The following is a 23,911-nucleotide window of genomic DNA, read 5'->3' on the forward strand; positions in this document are numbered from 1 at the left end:
ATTGCATCCATTTCCATATTTGATTCTGGGAGATGTGGATCTGGTAAATCTGTTTTTAAAAAAAACTCAGTGAAGTGCATTTATCACCCATTCCTACTGAACACAAGCAGGAGCAAGGAGTTGTGAGCGTCATCCCACTTCCCCATCTACATGTATCCAATAATGCAGACAGAGTTCTTGGCTTCATACACCCTGCCTGTTCACAGAACTTTTCCACTGCCATTCCATCAAAACAGCTGACCAGACCTGACAGCATCCTTCCCATGCCATGCACAGAGTACCTAGGTACAGCTGAGCAGCTAGGTACATGCACACATTCATATGCAACATTGTGTAGGCAGCCCAGTGCTGCTGCATGCATTTATCTCTGGAACATGGATTCTGTATTAAGCCACATCAAGTCTGTTCCATCATAATCTGCATTCTATATGGTTGCTGTGCCTTGCTGCCATGTGTACTGGCGGCAACAGTCACATCATCACGATCCCTGGTTCTCAGTGCGCTTGTGCTTCCTGTTTTAGTGAGGCTCACGAACCTGCTCTAAGAATCTAGTCCAATATTGCAAAATGAGCTTTGAATATACTGGATGTATTGGATTAACTTGTACAGCCTTAGCGTCATGAGCCAAGGCTGACTATAATCAACATTAAAGCAGGCTTAGCATTACAATCCAAAATTCACGAAGTGTTGAGTCCCCAGGTTTCAGGACTGTGTTTGAAAGTAATAACTGGGCATGGAGAATTCATGGTGACTCTGATGCAGATACTTCCCCTACTGGTGAAGATGAGGAGACATCATGATGGATTCTGAAGGCCCTCTCATTCTCTCAAATTAGAATCCAAGGGATAGCAGTCTGTAGACTCCCTCAAAGCAGTGGACCCTGGTATAGTACCCAAGCCAATGATCCTGTACCAACTGACTCCGATGTACAAGTAAATAGTAGCTGTCATCATCACCATTGGCAGCAGCCTCTGAATGATTGAGGGTCAGTGGAAGCTGGTAGATCCAATTTCAGTGGGGTGGTGAATCCACTCCAGGTTTCATTCAGAACTCTAAAGGAGCTATCCACACCTTGGATAGGTCCTTTAGCGTTTTGACTCGTTCTGACTGAAACCCAGAGCAGATTCACCACCGCACTGACATCAGAGCCACCAGCCTCCACTGTTGCAAATGCCTCATTCACCAGAACACTCTTGCCAGCAATGTCAAGAAAAGCACCAGAAGTTGTGAGCTCTGTTGTTCCACCATTTTTCCAGAGGGGAAAAAAGGTGACCAAAGAACCTGCTTACACATTTTCAAGCCTTCTGTGGTATTACAAATGGTTTCTTGATGAACTTGTCCACAATTAGTTCATGGAAGAGGAGATTTAAAGCTCTTATAGTGAAGCAGAGAAAATTCAGACTATCCTCTTCTTATCACTAAATGAGAAGCATGGTTCAGTTATAACTATCAAATATCTAAGATTTGGGAGTTTTAAAGCTTACCTTTTAAGCTGAATGGAACTATTTTTCCTATATAGGTTCTAGAGTAAAATGATCATACCCAAGCACCCTCTCCCTCTGAGCAGAGCCCAGCCAGCTCCTTGGTCTACATTGCTGAGGGCAATGAAGCAAGAGAGGAGAGGGCTAGAACACAGGTGGAGGAAAACTCATGCTGAGTCTGACTGAACACTGGTTAGAACTCATTATCGAGCCTACTCTGGCGCAGTGAGGGTGGCAAAGAGACAGTTCTTTTCCACCAGCATTGCATCTTCTCAGCATCATCCAGCGGAGCTTTTCTGAGTGGTTCATGGCCTGCTACGTACTAGGCCAGGGAAAGAAACTGTGGAACCCTTGGTAGCACACTGTGATGACTTTGCACAGCATTTTGAAGATAAAGTCGCTCAGATTCGTCATGAATTGGACAGCACAATTCACGCAGCTCCATTAGTAGAGGTGTCCAGAGCACCGTGTGGTCCAGTTTTATTGGATGGGTTCCGTTATTGAGGCCTGAGGAATGGATGCAGACAAGGTTCTTGGCCAAGTCCGATCGACCACTTGTGTGCTTGACCCTTGCCCTTCATGGTCTATTACATCAAACAAGGAGGGGATGTCTCTCTGGGTCCAGGAGGTTGTAAATTCTAGGGATGGGGGAGAATTTCTCCCCGAAACTTCGGGGGGCCGAGTGCCAATGTGTTCGGCCCCCCGAAGTAGTTTCAGGGAGAAATTCTCCGCCCCCCCGTCCCCCGCACCCCCCCCCCGGGACGAGACTTACCTTTCCCGAATGTCCCTCCCGGCGGAGGGTCCCGGCGGCGGTTCGGCAGGTCTTCGTCAGGGGCGGGGGCGGCAGCCGGACATTCGATCGGCTGCCGCCGCCGCCATTCCAATAAAAGTAAAAAAAAAAAAAAACGCCCCCGTGATAGGCTACGTGACAATTAACGTAGCCTATCACAGCTAGATTTGCAAAGTCAGCCGTGATAGGCTATGTAAATCGTCACGTAGCCTATCACAGGTGACTTTTAAAAAAAAAAGCACGTACGGCTAATGGCAGCCCCCATAGGGAGCCGCCATTCACGTTCCTTATTTGGTCACTGTAGTCTACGTAAAGATTACGTAGACTACGGCGAAAATAAGGGCAACGCTATTTGCGTTGCCCTTATATTCGCCGTAGTCTACGTAAAGATTTACGTAGACTACAGCGACCAAATAAGGAACGCGAATGGCGGCTCCCTATGGGGGCCGCCATTTGCGTACGCGCTTTTTTTTTTAAACTCACCCGTGATATGCTACGTGATGATTAACGTAGCCTATCACGGCTGACTTTGCAGATCTAGCCATGATAGGCTACGTTAATCGTCACGTAGCCTATGACGGGGGCATTTTTTAAAAAAAACTTTTTATTTCGCGGCCGGGCGAGGCGAGGTGCCTCCTCCCCGGCCTGAATTTCGGCCGGGCGAGGCGGGAAGCCTCCCCCCCGGCCTGAACTTCAGGGGGAGCAGCAAAGCACCTCCCCCCCCCCCCGCGAAGCAAGCTGCGAGACCAGGTAAGTGGCTTTCGTGCACTCCTAGTAAATTCCTCCTTGAGAGAGGGAGTGGTGCTGGTCTCTTTAAAAGATGCGGTAATCAGGCCACTCCTGAAAAAGCCTAACCTGGACTCAGAAGACGTTAACAGCTATAGACTGGTGACCAATATCCCCTTCCTGGGCAAGGTGCTTGAGCATGTGGTTGCAGGACAACTCCAGGCACCCTTGAATGAAACAGAGTATCTAGATCCATTTCAATCAGGCTTCAAGCCTGGTTTAGGAACAGAAACTGCCTTGGTTGCCCTGCAGGATGACCTCTGCTGGGAGGGGGACAGGAGGAGTGCGATGCTGTTGATTCTCCTGGACCTCTCAGCAGCTTTCAATACCATCAACCATGGTATCCTTCTGGATAGGTTGTCTGGGTTGGGAGTTGGAGGCACTACATTGGTTCTGCTCCTACTTGGATGGCCAATTCCAGAAGGTGGTGCTGGGGAATTATTGCTCTGTGCCATGGCAATTGTGCCATGGGGTTCCACAGGGCTCTCTTTTATCCCCTATGCTGTTCAACATCTATATGAAACCACTGGGGGAGGTTATCCGGAGGTGTGGGCTGAGGTGCCATCAATACGTGGATGACACCCAGCTCTACCTGTTTTTCATCAAACACAGGTGAGGCAATGGCTGTTCTGAATCAGTTCCTGGGCATGGTAATGAGAACCAATAAACTGAAACTCAGTCCAGACAAGATGGAGGTACTATTAGTGGGTGGTTCATCTGCCCAGCTAGGTGATGTTCAGCTTGTTCTGGAGGGGGTTGCACTCCCCATATGGATCAGGTTTGCAGTTTGGTGGTGCTCTTAGACCCAGAACTGTCACTTGAGGCACAGGTGAATTCAGTGGCACGAAGCACTTTTTAACAGCTTAGGCTGATATACCAACTACACCCTTATCTGGACAGAGATAGCCTAGCTAGTTATCCATGCTCTGATAACCTCTTGTCTAGATTACTGCAATGTGTCATACATGGGGCTGCCTTTGAAAATGGTTGGGAAACTTCAGCTAGTCCAAACTAGGTCAGCAAGATTATTAACAGGGACTGGCCAACAAGATCACTTTATGCCAGTACTTTTCCAGCTGCACTGGCTGCCAGTCCATTTCTGGGCCCAGTTCAAAGTGCTGGTATTAATATTCAAAGCCCTAAATGGATTAAGGCCAGGTTATTTGAAGGATCGCCTCCTCCCATATGTGCCTGCCCAGTCCCTAAGATCATCTTGAGGGGTCCTTCTTTGTGAGCCCCTGCCAAAGGAATTGAGGTGGGTGGCTACCGGGAAGAGGGCCTTTTGTGCTGTGGCACCCCAGCTGTGGAATAAGCTCTAGAGAGGTTCGCCTGGTGCCTACATTGCACTCCTTCCAGAGCCAGTTGAACACCTTTTTATTCTCCCAGTATTTTAGCATTTTAGCTTCTTAGTCTTTTAGCTCTGGTGTTTTAAATCTGTATTTTAAATCTCTGCATTGCTGCTAGGTTTTATTCTGCTTGTACTGTTATTTTGTGGTCTTAAGCTTTCATATTTTATATTGTTTTATGCTGTTCTTTATGGTTTTAATTGTTGTGAACTGTCCAGAGACCTTCGGCTACTGGATGGTACAGAAATAAATAAATAAATTGCCTCTCCCTGGTCGCCAACTTACAGACTTCAGGGATAGCTGGAACACAGAGCAGGGCTATGATAATGAGTAGCGATGCTGTCACTGAGAAATCCAGTTCTTTTTTTAATCAATGGACTTCCATGGCATGTACAACTCAATCTGGATTGGCGAGCTGAGCTGTGGACTTTTCCCCAAACTCCAGGAACTTTTTTTGCACAGTTTTGGCAGATTCTGCCATTTGCTCAAATTTCTGAATAACTTGCTCAAATTTCTAAGCAATTTGCAGTGAATTCACACAAATTTGACTGTAATTTGTGCAAAATGCTCAAAAATTTGTACACATTGCAGAACCTATGGAAAAGCCTGTGCAAAATGCCTAAAATCTGCAAACTGGCCTGACTGGCTGCAGAGTGAGTCAGACAACACAGCAGGAGTCTGGAATGAAGTCGGGGAGGGGGAACCTAGGAAAACTCATCAAATTCCATCCCCCAGACAGATTTCTCCAACATTCCTAATGATGACCTTAATAAATGAGCAGATCCATACAACAGAAGACTGTCATTCAGATACCCTGTCTATTAATGGCTTTAAAAGGTCATCACCAGCACTTTGAATTGGACCAAGAACCCAATTAGAAGCCAGTGCAACTCTTTCAACAGAGGTGTCACATGCTCCTGCTAAGCAATCTGAGTTAACTCTCGGGCTGTTGAATTCTGGACTGACTGAAACTTCCAGAAACTTTTCAAAGTAAAACACTTTGCAGTACACCAGACATAATGTAACTGATATTATCATGGCCAGGTCTACAAACTCCAAGAATGGATATAATTGGCACACCAGCCAACATTGGAGTCTCTGGGGTCAGAAAGGGGTCCCAAACTATGAGCCAGAGCTTTTAAGGAGGCTGCAACCCAATCCAACAAGTGCTGACAAGGAGCACCTCTGTCATGTCCAGATCAAGCTGCAATTTGTTAGCCTGCATCCAGTCCAATATTGCCCCAAGGGACCAGTTCAGAACCTTTTCTCTGGATTTAGTGCTGCTGTTAGGGCAAGACTTTGGGGCAAACACAGCAAAATAAGCAAGTAAACACTGCAGGGTTGGCTTACCGCAATTTGAAATAATACAGATTGCCATCTAAAGAGGGGGCCATGTGGGATCATTAAGTCCAGAGTCTAAAATGACCTACCTGTACCACTGCCTGGATTGAGATGGAAAGGAGAAAAAGAGCAAAGTGTCGCCTAGATATTTGTGACACTGCGCTACAAAACCCTGAATGACCTCTCCCGGTGGTGTCAAGTAGAGCCATCAATTTCATGTGGAATTCTCTCCACATCAATTTCAATTAAAGCAGAAGCTGAGGAGATGGGTTATACAATCCATGCTTTTATATCCCACTAAAGCCTACAGCAAGAATCTTTTTGCAAAGCTCTTGATCAAAATGATATAGCAAAAAGACTGCTTGACAACCACCCCAGGGGAAGTCATTTCCCAAGAGCCTGACATAAACTGTACATAGCTGAGGCCTGGCCTGAAAAAGGTGCAGTGAAGTCTGTGCATAATATGAAATCACTTGAGTGAAATGGAAGAAGGTAACATTATTACATTGCAAGAAAGCTCATGCAGAACTAATGCATTTGTTATAGGACTGCATCTGAAATTTGGTGAATGATGACAAATTTTATAAATGTGTAAAAATGCAGAGATATACTGGCAAATGCTGACAGGTGCCTACGTGTAATTGTCAGAGTTCATTGGTATATGACCATAAAATGGAAATATATATAACAATACACACACACACACACACTCAATATAACATCAACCAAGCAATGCTCTTTCCAAGAGAAAGCCTTCTCCATGAAAGATATGAATAACAAAAAATATTCACATCCCATTTATGGTAGATTTCCACCCAACTTTTCCTGTCACCTGGCAATCAGGGAAAGCTGCCCATTGTTAGCCAACTCTGAACATCTTGCTAAAGCAATCAGCAAGCTTCTGCTTATGGCTTCCCGCCAGCCTCCAAATCTATGGAAATTACTAGTGAGAGCTGTTCTCAAATCTCCTCTCAGCAATCCTGGATCACATCCTTATGAATCCAAGTGCTGCATCACCTGTGTTTATCTCAGAGAGACAGTCACCTTCAAGAACACTATGACTCACAGAACTTACTACATCAAACAAAACATCACCAGCACAGCATGTCATGAAATTTATTTCATTGAATGCACATGCCCAGGATGTCATATTCAGTATGTCGTTAAAATAATAACTGACCAGCACACAAATTTCAAAAACCACAAATCTGCAATCTTAACAACAACAACAACAACAACAACAATGGAACAACCAGTTGCAAAGCACTTCGTTTTGGAAAATCATAGCCTATCCATTATTGCTACAGAGATACTATCAGATCCAAGAATACTGGAAACAAGGAGAAACTTCTGAATATATAGATTAACACCTTAATATCACATGGCCTTATCCTGGAAGATAACACCTGACATCATTCATTTACAGCAAATGCCACACCTTGGAATATTCCATCTTAACTGCTACCTTGGCTACAGAACCCTTTTATTCATATCAGAGCAACTGAAGAAGGCAGAAGTCCAAATGTTTTGCTTTAAGATTGCAACATTTCTGTTTTGTTAGGAGGGGTGAGAGAAAGACAGAGACAGAGAGAGACAGAGACAGAGACAGAGACAGAGAGAAATAGGTGTTATGGAAGCCATATGGTAAATTCATTGAGGATTGAAAACATTCACATTCACCACATTTTGGACATTCCCATGAACTGTATCTAACGATCTTACAGATTGCGGAGGGGTGGGGGAACGGGAGAGAGAGACAGAGAGACAGAGACTGGTGGTACTCCAGTATCATAAAAATAAGATGAGTAGATAATGATACTCCACCTTGAGTGCCATTTCTTGGTAGAAAGCGGGCTACAAATTAAATCAGTAAAAAATAAATAATACTTAAAAGGCCAGTTCGAACAATCACTGCAGCCTACTGTGCCAGCCACACTTTCAAGCTGTGGCTGATGGATGCCATGGCTTATTGTGTCGTGTGAACCCAGAGCGGGTGGCTTATGTGAGGGTTGTTTAGAACGATGGGCTGTTTTAGCGTTAGCCCTTGCACAAGCCACCCTCTCTGGGTTCATGTGACATGATATGCCATGGAGGCCACCCACCCTGGTTTGAATATTCAAAAGGGCAGCTCGCACGCACTGCAATCCACTGTGGCTTAAATAAACCATGGGGGGCTGCAGTGATAATGCAAACCAAGTCAAAGAGAAGCTAAAGAAGCAGGTTGATTGCCACAGGTATTTGGTTATTTTAGTTAAAACAGAGGGGGAATTAAATGAAAATAATTTCCCCTTCACAGTGAAGTGCGTAAAAGCAAACATGCGTTGCTAACTGAGCTGAGAAAAGGACCAAAACCCACCTTATGAAATGACCAATAGAAGGACTCTCTATTTAGTAATCTGGGAAATGCATTCTAGAATTTACCTGATGCTGAGCCAAAGAGGCCCATGAGTTCACTTAACGGTAAGGAAGGAATAAAAAATATGCCCTATTAATGAGCTCTTATAAATTCTTCATAGCCATCGTGAAGAGGGATTTGCTCGAGGCAATAGAACACTGAGTTGCAAATCTCCTTCTGTCAAATTATTAGTAAAGCAGAAAATATAAGACTCCTTTACCCGCAGTGCTTGTAACACAGTGAATAGCCCTTCTGGGCCTCAGCTGAGGCAGCCATATGGTTAAATGAGTATTATCTGAACAGATTTTTTTTTTTTTAAGAGTCATAACAACTAATCAAGATGAATATTATTAGAAAACCTTGGAGAATACCTCAAAGTCATATCAAGCAAAAACTATTACAGAGTTCACTGACAAACTAAAAGCATATAATCAACAAAGACATACAATTTTATCTTTCAAATAATTAAGTGAGCCCACTAATAGTCCTTCTATAAGCAAACATCTTAAGCAGGATGACTTTCACCTATGGAAGAAGATACACGGGTGACGTTGGTGTTAGCATAGGAAATAGGATTCAGCTGGTCTATGAAAGGTCCATGTCCAGAGTCTTGGCAGGCTCAAATCGAGAACAGAGTTGGCTAGGAGGGAAAGGAGGACAAGAAGGAAAAGAAACAGGACAGAGGGGGAAGCAGGACTGGCATAAGGTTCCTACTAAGAATATTCATTTAATACAGTGGTGGGCAGAAGTAAGACTAGGATCTACTGATAGATCACTGGGTGATTTTCAGTATATCATAGAATCATACAATCCTTGGAGTTGGAAGGGGGCATTTAGGCCATCTAACCCCCTTGTCAGTGCAGGAATCCAGTTTAAAACATCCCTGACAGATGGCTATCCAGTCTCTGCTTGAATAACTCCAGTGATGGACAGCCCACCAGCTCCCTAGGAAGTTGGTTCCATTGTCTGACTGCCCCAAGTGTTGTTTTTTCTGATGTTCAACCTAAATCTACTTTTCCATAACTTAAGCCCATTGTTTCGTATCCTGCAGTCTTGGATGATAGAGAACAGGTTGCTGTCTTCTGTGTGGCAACCCTTTAGCTACTTGACAAGTGCCATCATATGCCCCCTCAGTCTTCTCTTCTCAAGGCTAAAAATAACCAGTTCCTTCAGTCTTTCCTTGAAGGAGTTTCTAATCCCCTGATTATCTTGTTGCCCTTCTCAGAACTCATTCCAGTTTATCTGAATCCTTCTTAAAGTGTAGTGTCCAGAACTGGACACAATATTTGAGGTGAGGTCTGACCAGCACAGAGTGGAACTATTACTTCCCATGATTTAGAAACTACACTTCTATTGATGCAACCTAAAATTGCATTTGCTTTTTTTGCAGCCACATCACATTGCTGACTCATATTCAGTTTATGGTTGACTACAACTCCAAGATTCTTTCCACATATACTACTGTCAAGCCAGGTATCTCTCATCTTAATACTCGTGCATTTGATTTCTCTTTCCTAAATGAAGAACTTTGCACTTGCCTCTTAAATTTCATTCTGTTATTTTCTGCCCAGTTTTCTAAGCTATCAAGACCATTTTGAATTTTGTTTCTGTCTTCTAAGGTATTAGCTTTTGTCATCTGCAAATTTGATAAGCATTTCCCCCTCCTTTTTTATTCCAAGTCATTAATAAAAATGATTAGTACAGGGCCCAGGACCAAACCCTATGACACCCCACTCGATACCTCCCTCCAGCTTGATGAGGAAACTTTGACAAGCATTCTTTGAATACAATTCTCCAGCCAGCTGCGGATCCACCTAGTAGTAGTGCCATCCAGCCCACACTTAACTAGCTTGCTAAGCATCATATCATGGGGCACTTTGTCAAATGCCTTATACTGAAGTCAAGGTATATTATGTCCACAGCATTGCCACAATCTACTAAGGAAGTTAAAAAGGTAAAGGTGTCCCCAACCAGTCGTGTCCGACTGTAGGGTGTGGTGCTCATCTCCATTTCTAAGCCAAAGAGCCAGCGCTGTCCGAAGACGCTTCCCTGGTCATGTGGCCGGCATGACTGAATACCGAGGTACACGGAACACTGTTACCTTTCTGACCGAAGCGGTACCTATTTATCTACTTGCAATTTCTTGCTTTCAAACTGCTAGGTTGGCAGGAGCTGGGACTGAAGACGGGAGCTCACTCCGTCACGCGGCACTCGGGTCTCAAACTGCTGTCCTGCCGACCTTCCGGTCTGCAGTTCAGTGTCTTAACCACTAAGCTGCCACGGCCCCACTTGAAAAATGAAGTAAGATTAGCCTGGCAGGGTTTGTTCTTGACAAATCCATGCTGGCTTCCAGTGATCACTGCATGAGTGACAAGGTGCCTACAGATCGAGCATTTTGTAATCTGCTCTAGAATTTTCTCAGGTATTGATGTTAGACTGACTGGTCTGTAATTCCCCAGATCTTCCTTTTTGGCCTTTTTTGAAGATAGGGACAACATTTGCCCTCCTCCAATGTTTCACCTGTTCTCCAGGATTTCTAAAAGATAATAGAGATTCTGAGAGTTCATCTGCTAACTCCTTCGATACTCTAGGATGCAATTCATCTAGAGCTGGGAACCTGAACTCATTTAAAGTGCTTAGATATTCCCCAACCATCTCTGTCAACCTCAAGCTGCAGTCCCTCCAGTCTGTTTGCCACATATGAGAGATGGCACACCAATCCTCTCTTGGAAGAAAACTGAGCCAAACTATGAGTTGAGCATTTCTGCCTTTTCCAACAGTTTCAGCAACGGTTTCTAACTCCCAATGGTTTGACTACAGTGATGACAAAAATCTTTTTTCCCCCACCATCACTCTCCTAAATTAGGCTACTGAATCAAGAAAACTTGGGGTGGGGGGTAGGAGCAGGTTTGTGTGTGGAAGGATCTGTGCACAATCTCCAATCCTGGTAATGAAAGCAAATTTGTGTGCTGGACATGTCCTCAGAGGCCCTTAGTTCTGCAGTTCTGCCATCCTGAGCCACTATTTTGCACCTGGCTTCAGACCTTGCAGTTCTAGTGAAAAACAAAATAGTGTTTTTCTAGTGTAAATCTCTCCATCCCTGACTTAGAATGTCAGTTTTAGGGATGCCCACCAGTAGGAAATCCATCTCTCTTTTGGCTCAGTGGAATTCCGTGGCATGCCCGACTTGGCTGAGCTGCCAAGCTGCATTTGTAGCTGAGCTGCAGCTTTTTCCCTAAACACCGCGAACTTCTTACATATTTTTCTTGTGGCGAGCACAATTTGTGCAAATAGGGATTTGCACAAATTGAGGTCGAAATTTATGCAAATTCGCAGTAGCAAATTATGCAAATTTGCACAAAATTCAGCCACAATTTCCACAAATTAAAAAAAACAAACAAACAGAGAACCCGTGAACTGTCCTGACTTGCTGAACATTGAGTTGGGCTCCACAGTGGAAAATGGACCGAAGTCCAGGGGGCTGAAACAATGAAAACTTATCAAGCTCCACCCCCCAAGTGGATTCCTCTGACATCCCTAGTCAGTTTCTATGACTATGCATGCATGGGAATATAAGAACCTGTTTTTGGCACTGTGCCAAATCCCCTCCTGGGCGTTCACAACCTCTTTGCTTCCCTGCAAAAGAGGCAGTTGTTTTTCTGCTTCCTTCCCAGAAATAGTGAGAATTTCTGAGAAACTTCTTAGTGCGCAGTGCTTAAGGGCTTACTTACTGTAACAAGATGGCCGAGATATATGTGATCTTTGTTTTGGAATGTAGGTCCCATTGTCCTGAGATTTGCAGCCCCTCCAGCCTCTTGTGCTTTCTGAAAGCCCCTTAGAGGACTTAGCCAGGACTTCTTCCATTGGGGGTTTCCAGTATTGCTGCCTACTGAGAGCCTGAAAGCTGAGGGAGGGAGGGGGAGAAGGAGGTTCTTTCCTTTTAACAACAACAACAAACATGTGAGGTTCAGTTTTCTCACCCCTCTCCTCAATTTTTGGAAGTGATTTATTTTCCCCCGTTCCCCAACAAATAGTCAAAAATAAATAGATTGGAAAACTCAGCACAGCACTACCTGCCTTATACAAAGTCACACCCAGGATGAAACCCAGGAACTTCTGCATGAAGGACATGTTCTGTACTTCTCAATTATGACCCTTCCCCCAATCTTGTTATATTGAAATCTTGAAAAACATATTCTGCTTCAAATATCCAAGTAAGATCAGTACAAGTCTCTCTCCTGTTTTAATCCCCTGATCATGACATGTTTACTTTCTCATAGGATGTTCAAAGTCAAATTGCTTTTTTTGCAATTGAAATCATTTCAAATGTATTCAAGGCATTTGTGCTAATGAACCACTTTGCCTGTGTCTCCAGTAATCACACAAGTGCAGGTCTTTCATTGAGGCTTGAAGGAAGCTAAAATATTTTTGATGCCAGATATTACCTGTACCAGGTTTAAATGTCCCAAGAGCTAGTTATCTTGAAATTACATTTTTAAACAATGTTGTAAAAGTAAACTAAACAAGGGAACAATATTTTTTCTGACTATGAGAGCTATTATGTATGGCTTTGGATTACCATTACTTATTAGAGGTGTGTACTGACCATAAGGTTTGACTAAGATCCCCATTCAGCACTTCTTCAAATGGCCTGATTCTGCTCAGGTTGATTCAGATTCCACTTCAACTCGGGTAATGAATCTGAGCCAAGATTCAGAAATACAAGGCTATTGGCTATTATGAGAAATCAAATCAAACAATGGTGATAACATTTTTAATGCTTGTCAGAAGTGGATGAAATGTGCAGGCATCAGAGTCCATTTAGAGGGGATTATGCCTGCCAGGTTTTTTTTGGGGGGGGGGGATGCAGGGGTTTTGTCCTATACACCTTTTATTTGGGGGGAGAGGGGAGGTTGAGGAAACTGCTGATAACTTTTTTATTTCTTGGAAGAATTGAATGAAAACTGTAGTGGGGATTAAGCCTGCCAAGTTTCAGATGCATAAGTGCAGGGAGTTTTATGCAAGAACAGCCTTTACATTTTGAGGACACACTTATCCCCCTATGTTCCTTGTGGGCCATTTGGCAGATGCCATAGAAGTGGCCCTAAGTAAGAAAACCTTAAAGTTTCAGAAGGATACGTGTAGCAGTTGATATGGAAGGAGAATCCTCGAATTTGAAGGAGTGATTCACTAACCCTTCCCTCCTCCCCCTGCCACATGTTTTTTGGGCATTTTTTATGAAAATGGCATATATGCCAGTAAAACCTGCAAAGTTTCAGAAGGATAGATACAGGAGTGAGGGAATTTTGATGATTTAAAACTAGTTTATAGGGGGGGGGGGTTCATAGTGAAACCTGGTGTCACTGAGTCACCAAGGAATCAGATTCAGGGACATTCACACCTGGTAATCCGAAGGAATGGATTTGTGGACACCTAGCACACAATCACATGGAAGAATATGTCAGTTTGAACTTGCCCTAAGAAAATGAGACAATTTCCAGCTACTTCAAGAACAATAAACAACACAGAAATTAAAATTCTCTCTTCTTAAACATTTTATGTTGCTATCACCGGATCTCATATCAGCTTAGACATTAAGACGTTTGCAATGTAGCTGTTTGCACCTAGAACATAGATGGGGTGATTATTTGAAGCAGGAGTGCTTGAAAACGTTAGCATCCCACTCAAATTGGAGTGGCCCCAAATTTAGGTAAGCACAATCCCCTTTGAGTCTGCAGTGAAGTTAAATTGGGGCTTACACTATGTTTCCACCATTTGCAGTCAGCTTTGTATAGCCCAGGAGAGGCCACAGCGATTCTCAGGGCTGCACTGGGCCCACAATTCTCTAATTCTCTAACAGATATTGTTTAATCAAAATAGCAGCTTATTCTTCAGTGGGGAGGGGGGGAGGCTATTACATGTCATTGATTCAGGTTCTGCTGGGGCAGATTTTGAACCTGCCAGCATTCTCCCTGTATCTTTGAATATGAAAATAAGTTAATGTTTGAGCAATTCATAGATGGCTGCTATGCAGACATCATTCTTTGGTGCATTCCTGCTGATCGCAACTTTCTTGGTACATTCCTGCCCATTGCAAATCATGGAAGTTGCCATGGCTGATAATAACATGATGTATCAGATGTTGATATCAGATTATTGGGGATGGGGCCATAATTTAGTGGTACAGAACATGCTTTGCATGCAAAATTCTCAGGTCCGGTCCCTGCCATCACCAGATAGAACTGGGAAAGACTCCTATCTGAAACCCTGATGAGCGGCTGTCAGTCAGTGTAGACCAGCCTTGCCCATCCTGGTGCCCTCTGAAAGTTTTGGATTTCAATTCCCATCAGCCCTGCTGTAGACAAAACTGATTGAGGTTAAGCAATGGGCTGACTTGATACATGTCTGCTTGTTATGTTCCTTTATGTTTAGTGTTAGTGTTACAGAAATCAACATTCTAAATGGATGCCTCTCCAAAATTTAAAGTAATTTGATCTGTGCCAATGACCATGGACAGAACACGGGAAGGCACTCAAGGGCACTTTGTTACTTACACAAGACAGAGCTGTGTTCCTGTAATTCCAGCAGCCATGAGTACATGACAATATGTGCAAACCTACCCCCCAAAATCACATGACCACTGGATCTCTCAGACTACTTTATATCACCAAGACATCCCAGTGGTTTTGCTAATGGGAAAACTACTCTGGGTGTTTCTTGGCCCTAGATACATTATTATTGGCTAACCACGTTTATATAGAATGTGTATATAGAAACTAGGGTTGTGCATCGGACAAATTCCAAAACCTGGGCAGAATTGGGCCACTTGGGTTCAGTTCTGTTGGGACCAAGGTGAAGCAGGTTTCTCTCCAAATCCAATAGAACTGAAGCTGCTCCAGAACAAGGATTTGTTACCTACTTTTGTTTCAGATATGATTCATGCCTGCAGACTTTATGTCTTCAAATAGCATCTTTTGGATTAGTTTTTTTCTAAACACTACAGGGTCAGAAACTTTGTAGGTTCCTGGTCTGGGGACACTTCCATGATGAATGCCGTTTTCATGCAAATTAACCAAAAACCACAATCACTTACCACAAAAAAACTGGAGAACTCCCCTTCCACATGAACCACTGCATCTATCCTTCTGATACTTTGCAGGTTTCTTATTTCGGGACCCCTCCAGACTGTATGTCATTTTCAGAAAAATGGTCCACAAGGGAGATGTCCTCTTGGGAAACCCTCAAAATGTCAAGCCTGTTCTTGTACAAAACCCCCTGTGGCAATTGTTCTTAAATCTGGCAGATCTGATTCCCTTCAAGGGGGCAACTATACCTGCAATTTTCACCCGATTCTGCCAAGAAATAATAATTTTAAAAGTTATTGGCAGTTCCCTTTTTTTAAAAAAAAATATCAAAATATAAAACTATGTCATGTAGCACACACACACAAACACAAACCTTGCAACTATTTTTCTGACATTGTGCAGTTGTAATAGCCTTCTACAGAGCTACTCTGCCTGCAACAATCAACCAATTCTGACAAAGAGGGGAAAAAAGTTATAGTTACTTTTTAATTTCCCATGATAGCCAATGGGAAACACAAAGCCTTGATTTTCCAAACCTCAACTGAGGTTCAGTACCGAATCAAAGCAGACTGTTTCTGAACCAGTCTGAGTGGAAGTGGCCCATTTTCTGAAGCACCAGATAGAGGTCCAAGTAAAAGTAGCCCCTTAGGAGGGGGTCAGTGCACAACTCCCAACAGAAACCTGACTTTGCAGGTTGTGGTTCTTTGATAGGGAAGGTTAAGACAAAATGCCCTACATTTTTTACCCTGTTCCACACTAGACCTGTATATACCTCACAAAAAAATGAGCATTATAAGATAATGGTGCCTTATTTATTCTAAGCTACAAATGTTTATGATTCGACATTGGATTACTATAATCAAGCCATGAATAGAAAGGGAGGAGGGTACCCCTAGGAAGTGGAAGTGGAATCATTTAGGGTTTAGTGCTACAATTGATGACTGAGACTGTACCACCCACAGTGTTCCTGTAGTGATGTAGGTACCAAAGTGTTCCATGTGGGTGGATGGAGGGAAGGCAATTCCATGGAGCACCAGCAGAGAACTGAAACCTGCAGCAGCACTGCAGGTATTTCAAATCTAGCTATGATTGCACAGAACTAAGCATTGCACGGAGTTATGTAAAGTTTGTACGTTCCACACTTCTATCATCTGTAGCATCATTTCATAAAATTTAGGAATAAATCAGATCCTGCTAGCGGTGAGGCTCTTGGTGAGATTTCTTTTTGTTTCATTATTTCAAAGTTAATCAAGGCAATTTGGTATTTTTAGACTAACACTAGCAGACACATTACTAGCATGTAGATGCTACAGGTTTCAACTACATGAACACATTTTAGAAGGAATCTCCGAGGCTTCAGCATATCCAGTGCTCTGTAGAGCTGTTGCTAGCAGGTTGCAAGGAGCAGCAGAGGTGTTTTTTGCCTCTCTGTCTTCCATTTAAATGTTTTTCCTGTAGGTGGGCCTCTGAGCCTGTCTAGAGAGGGCACACTGGTGAGACTATAGGATTTCTCGTGTCCTGTCCTGTCCTTTCCTCTACCCACCCACCAGAATGCCACCTTTTCCTTCCCTCCAAGGCTGCATTTGCAAACTTGGGAAGCAGCTGGCATGGTTCTTTTTGTAGCAGCTGCAAGGGGGTGGAGGAAGTTGAATGGAACTCAGAGACACACACATCCCAGATTTGTCCATGGCCTCAGGAGGGGGATTCCAAACTATCCCAGGGAGCAGAGGAGTGCTCCTTAATCAAAATAATTAATGCATTTTAAAAACAAAATAACCTTGAGATGTGCACCCCTGGGGATGCTTAGTATGCATACCAAGTTTCAGGTGTCTAGGTTTCATGGTCTTGACACTATGGTACTGATGGACAGACACATATCGTCTTTTATTATTATAGAGAAAATAAATACATCTCTGCAATAAACACAATTACAAGACTGTGTCATGTTACAATGCACGTATCAGGGACTTCAGGAGGTGGGGCACTTCATAGAGAGACATGCCCCAGGCAAAATATAACCAGGTTCCTTTTATTTGCATCACAGAGCTGTGGGGCCCCACAGTGTCGGTAGCCATGACCTTTTCTGAAGTACTGCATACTAGTGCTTCTCTAAGTGTTTACACAAAAAGGAGGAAAGGAAAGGGAGTATAATATCAAAAATACATTGGGAGGGTTAAGTCTGTCACCCCAGGGAAAACAAAGTCTCTTGGAGGGAAAGCAAACCTCATTTCAGTTTCCTCTTCCACTGAAGTTAAGAGCTGGTGCTGTTGCTTCCAAATTGCTGGGAGGGCCACCAGAACTGGGCTCTATTTATCTCCTGCAAGTCTCCATTTTCTCCTGTGACATGCCCTCCCTTTTTCCCTCCACTTTTCTTCCTGCTGCTCCTCTCTGCTTCCTTCCCGTGCCTGCAAGAGGATGTGGGGTTTTATTCTTGAAGCTGAAGGCCTTGCCTTCCTTCCCCAGCTTGTTTGACGAGTCCTTCTCCCAACCACCACCAACTGCAGCATATGGCTTCTTAGTTGCAGAGCCACCGGGGCATAGGGATGGTGGAGAATTCCGCCATGGATTTCAGTGAGGCCAAATGCACTGGCATTCAGCCCCCCGAAATCCGTGGCGGAACAGCCTGTCACCCCCTGCCCCCCCCCGCGGATACCCCCCAGGATGAGACTTACCTGGGGCAGATGTTCTGGATGGCGGCGGCTCCAGTGGCGGCTTCGGCGGAGGCGGCGGCTGGTCTTTCGACCGGCTGCTGCAGCTGCCATTTGCATTCTGGCCTTTGCCATGATAGGCTACGTAAGTATTTACGTAGACTAAAATGGTGAAAAATAAGGAACGCAAATGGCGGCCGCCGTAGCCGTCGCCATTTGCATACGCTGTTGTTGTTTTTTAACCCAGACATGATAGGCTATGTAAAGACTTACATAGCCTATCACGGCTCCTTGGCTGGATGCAAATGGTGGCTGCTACGGTGGCCGCCATTTGCGTCTGCACCAGCCAGTCCGCGGCCGGAAATCTGGCTATGGACGGCCCTGGCCTGGCCGGCTGCTCCGCGGAGCCACCGCGGAGCAGAGCCAGCCATCGAGGATTCCGGGGGGGAGGACTGGATTGCCTCCTCCCCTGTCGAGGATTCCAGGGGGAGGGACGGAGCGCCTCCCGCACCACCACGAACACAATCTGTGAAAAGGTACGTAACTTTCATACATCCCTACCGGGGCAGAAGCTCATCTTGTTTGCCAGCAAGGCTGGTGACGTAAAGGCAACTTTCACCTTGCATGGGATGAGGCTGACCAAGTCATGTGTGCAGAGCTGGCTGCTGGCTGGCTACACACGGCAATTGCTTACTCCCTACTGAAGAGGCTGTAAAAAAAAAGGCACAGAACTGAAGTGCTTTACTGCTAAAGTTAATGTGTTTAAAGTTAAAGTTAAGCATGTTTCTAAGTGTGGGTTGCTGTTGCAGAACTGGGGCAAAATGCATGTCGGTTACTACAAAAAAATGGCATTTTATACACTGCAAGCCTGTTGTTTTATTCAGCTTTAATAGAAAGCTTCACCTAAATCATTCATTAGTGTTATCATCTCTCTCTCTCAGTAGACAGAAGTTCTTCTTTTCAATGGCTATCATTGAACTTCATCTTGACAGCCTTCAAATACTCAGGGCATCTTTATTAGAACTAGGCTGAGGGCTTCAACTCCTCAACTCAGTTTCAATGATAAATAACCCAGAAGCTTAAAACAGCAGTCACTATAACTGATAGTAACATTAGTAATAATGATGAGCAAATTGCAGGCACCAGCTCTTTATATCCATTGTCTCCTCTCCGGAAAGATAATCCAGAGAACCTGGACAGACTCAAAGTATGACTAGCAGTTGTTTTGGCAGAAAATTAATTTATTTCAATTTCATTCTGCTGGCCCGAGTCTTTTGTTAGTTAATTCATTAGTGACAGAAGTCTGAATTTTGCTTACTTGCCAGGACTCCTAAAATTACATGTTTCATTAGGCAGTGATGGTCTGAAAGGCAAAGAAAAGGTTAGATAAATGATATTTATAGCATGGCTGCAATTCTGAAACCAGTTCTGGCTTGATTCAGTGAGTTGTAATCTCTTTGCCCTGTTGAAATGCCTCATAATAACTAGGGTTTATTAAGGGGACATCTTCATAGAGGAATAAGAGAAGAAAAATCTGGTTCTAAACTGCTCAGATGTATATCCCACTAACGCACTTTCATTTGATTAGAGTTCTGCATTGCTCTATACAGCATGTGTCAGAATGAGGCATAACCTCAAAGGCACTCCTTTTTTTTTTCAATAATGGTATATACATCTTTTTCGTTAGAAGAACATTTGTTACAAGAAACTGCTCATCCAAAAGGCCTGTGTTATTCAGAATTGACCGTAAACTCATGATTTAACTGACCCTTATATATGTTCACCATAGCCTTTTTCACACATGCCTTACATGAAGGGGAATTACTCGTAGAACAGGGCTTCAGGGCTGCACTTTGTCTCCATCCCAAGATCACACTGAACCAATGGTCGAACCCCAGTGTCCACGCGCTAGAGTTTTCCCATATTCTGGAACCCTGCACCATCAGAGTTCCAGAATGCAGGGAAAGCCTATGTGTGTAGAGTTCTATGGGAGTAGGCACCCCCTTGTCCACATCTAACGTGGGGTTGTCAAGGTAGGGTAAGCAGTTGTCACATAACCTCACGGGCAGGGGCAGAGGCGAAGGCCCAATCTAAGTGTTACTCCCCTTCACACAGGTCACACATGAAGGAAGGAGGCTCATGACTCAGTGTTAGCTGAAAATGTATTTCTCTGTAGCAGCCAGTTTTGCTGAATCGTGGATTCTCAGTACTTCTTCACTTCGTCAAGGATTTTCAGTTATGCCAGCCTATTCTATTAATCCAGATCCGCATGCTATATATGCAAGAAGAGGAAAAGTCTTAATATCAGACGGTGATAGATTTGTGTAAACTGGATGAAAGCAAGAATGCTTGAGTGGCCCAGATATTTGCTGCCTCAAGCTGAGCCCAAACAGAAGCACATAGACACACATAGACACCAAAGTCAATGCTTTAAAACAATGCTTTTTTTCTGCCGAGTATTCCCTTGGAGGCAATCTGTCAAGGACCACATGCCAGTGGTTGTCCTGTTCCATTGCAGATTCTCTACATTACAATTTTAAACTGGTTTCAAACTGGTTTATCTAAAGGGATCCTGCAGTTTCATGAGGGTGCTGAGAATTCTTTGCTAGAGACCCCTGTCCCCTGCCCAAGCGGCCCCTCTTCCTAGAGCTACAATTCCCAGAATTCCTGTATTTGGTAGCTGTAATCACTAAAGACAGGTTTGAAACCAGTTTAAAGTTGTAATGTAGATTGCCCCTCTGTCATCCCTACTATGTGAGGGGATGCAGGGGGCTGAATTGAGAGGAAATGAAGCCGGGCAATGGCTGCTGAAAAAGTTCTGGAGTAGAGCAGGTTCTGAACCCCAGACAGAACTGTCAGCACTGACTCAGATACTGGGGGTTCAGATTCAGGATCATGGAGATCAACCCTGCAACTGAGTAAGACACGTTACCCCAGCGCCGACCTAGAGCAATTGACAGGTTTTATAGCCAGGCCAGGAGAGTCTTTCTGGGAGCTGCATCTGTGTTTTTAAATGGCCAGTGCCCTTTTCCATAATCACTGGATTCTCGTAGATGACGAGGGTCCGGGGAGTGAGGACCTGGTTGGGGATGCTTCTCAGTGCCTCCCTGCTAGCTGGAGGAGTCCGAAGTCTACTCCTTGGAGTCAGGGGCAGTGGTGCTTCCTGAGTCTCACATGGGCAGTGTGCAGGACCCAAGGTGGTGATCCTCACCTGTGAAGGTCCAGGAACTGCTTCTTATGACTCCTTCCATGTCACTGCCACTGGAAACCTCAGTCACAGAGGGCTCTTGCTCCAAGGCCTAGTGGGTTATGAACAGATCCAAATGTGGGTGGGGCCACCCTGTTTCTCCCCCCCTTTCTTTTCCCTCTCTCTCATTCTTTCTCCCCTTCTGACACCTTTTCTCCCCCTCCCCTTTTTCTCCCTGCCCAGTGCACTTCCAGGAAAGGGGCAGATCACTCTTGCCAGAGGTCCGAACTGACTGCTTAGGCATTTGACATTAGGCCAAGGGGGCATAAAATGAGGCTGAGGATGGCAAGCAGCCCAAGGACCATAGCTTTTCATTTCTCTGATACTTTTCTTGTGGATGTGTTGGTTTCAAACAGTTCTTAAGAAAGTTGCACTTGAATCCTTTCTTCTTCTTCTTCTTCTTCTTCTTCTTCTTCTTCTTCTTCTTCTTCTAACTTCAACAAGGAAAATAATTTGTGCATTTTTTATATTTATTTTTAAATTAACCATCAAAGTATTTTTCATGCTGGAATGTTTGATGACTGCCAACATTTACAGAATGCTTGAAGCTGTTGAAATGTCTGAAGTGATGGGTGAAATGGAACAAGGGAACTAGCAGCATCAGCCTGGCTTGCCCTAGTGTCTCATTTAGCGGCTAATGATTCTATTAGCATAATTATACAATGAAGAAGAGGCTGCAAATGTATCACACAAATAAAAATACGATAATGTGTAAAGATTACAGTTATTTGGCCTCCTAATTAAATTTCCCTCTTGGCCTTCCTGTCATAACTTTGACTAAATGAACACATCATCCATGTCATTTGATGGGCCATTAAGAGGCTCGAATGCAATAAGCAAAACTGTACATGAACGTCGGTCAGATCCCTTTTTGTACAACATGCCTTTTCTGATGGAATACAATTCTGATGGAATCATATTTAAATTCATTGCACTGTATGCAACTGAATCAAAGCCTCCTGCTGATATCCCAGCAGTTTTATCTGAAGTTCTAATGCCAATCATACTGACCTTGTAATGTTTCTGACAATTTTCAATTCGCCCAAAATCAATTCTGTCAGCATATATATTCATAAATGAGAAGGTCACTGTCATCCTGGCTTTCATATTTTATGGGATTTTGTATTATTACATGGTTTTGGCTAGGAATGTATGAGAAATTCATTCCAGTTCATTTTTTTAAATCAGGATTTACCCAGTTTGCACCTTCCAGACTGAACACAGACTTGGATGCAATCTGTGGTCAAAGTCCATATATTTTTGAGCTCACAATGTGATTCATGGACCTAGAAAATGGCATTCGACAGCATGCATATATTTGAAGAATGCACACAAATATGCTTTAATTAATGGGCATACATTTCCAAGATCCACACAATTGATGAATACATTTGGAAAAATGTGCATGAAAATACTCACAGATTTTTATGCGGAAAGAAAAACAAATCTCACAATACAGACTCAACTCATAATAAGCTTTGAGATAGAATTCAAATAACTTTGGCGAGCCTGAGAGTTTTGTTGATTCACACATCCCTAGTTTTGGCACATCAGTGATAGGAATTTGATGTTACCTTCACCACAGGCATGCTGCCTCCTAGAGGAATTGTTCACTGAGAAGATCATATTATCAGGGAACAGTATACGCCGTGTTAAAAAAAAAAACATACCCCAAATCCTGTGCCATTTAAAGTCATGCACACTTGCACTATTGTTAAAATGCTGTGAAAGCCACTCTTCAGAAAGACAGAAGAGAGAGACAGACAAACAGACAGACAGACAGACAGACAGATCCTGGATATGACCAGTACCCCTGGCCCTAGCATCCTCTTTTTTCTGGGCATGTCCAAGTACTTATTTTGACCTACTGAGTCCTAAACAACTTGATCTCACGTATGTTTTTGCCTCCTCCCCAATGTTCCATGTCCCATCATTATTAAGATCAACCAAGAGTAGTCTCCTAACTTTAGTATTTTTATATATTTCTTAATTTTATATTGTTGTTATTATTATACCATATACAAGCAAATGGAAATTAAAACCAAATTAAATTATCTCAATAGTCACTGTTACAATGAAAATCTGGAACACGTTTATTGAAAATTCACTATAATCAAATACAAAGATTGTGCATTTGCCATAAGATGATGATGTACTATACAAAAATTAAGGAAGGATGAATATCTATTCCCAAACAAGGCCTGTTTTTGCCTTCCTTCTCTATCCATCAGTTGTGCCAACTTTTTCCCTACTTAAAATCACTACTTGCTGTAATTTATTTGCTGTAATTTGCAGAGGGAAGGTTTCAATTGAAATTTTGGGCTCGGTTCCTTGGATTTTGAATCTCTGGGTTTGGGAAAGGCAGGGCTTCTTGTCACCACAGAGATGCTGTCCTGTCTGTAGTAGCCATTTAAACTCATTACACACATGCGGTGCTGTTAAAATACTGCATGTGTGTAATGGACTCCTTGGAGTACACCAGGAAAAGAGCCTTCAGTGTGGTCGCTCCTTCCTATGGAATTCCCTTCCTTTGGAGGTCAGGTGGGCACCAACGTTGTGTAGCTTTTGACACCTCCTGAAAGCATCGTTATTTCAGGAAGTCTTCCTTGAGAGACTGGCCACAGTTTATCAAACTTGGTTTTATCAGAACTCTGTTTATTTTATTTATTTATTTATTTATTTATTTCATTTCTATACCGCCCAATAGCCGAAGCTCTCTGTTTCTTTTTTAAAACATTAAATTATTGTAACGCAGTGTTTTTATTCTTTATCCTGTCTGCTGTTCACCGCTC

This window comes from Heloderma suspectum, chromosome 1 (assembly GCF_057233095.1).
Source record: "Heloderma suspectum isolate Gila_16-S chromosome 1, 16-S_ref, whole genome shotgun sequence".
Classification (NCBI taxonomy): domain Eukaryota; kingdom Metazoa; phylum Chordata; class Lepidosauria; order Squamata; family Helodermatidae; genus Heloderma; species Heloderma suspectum.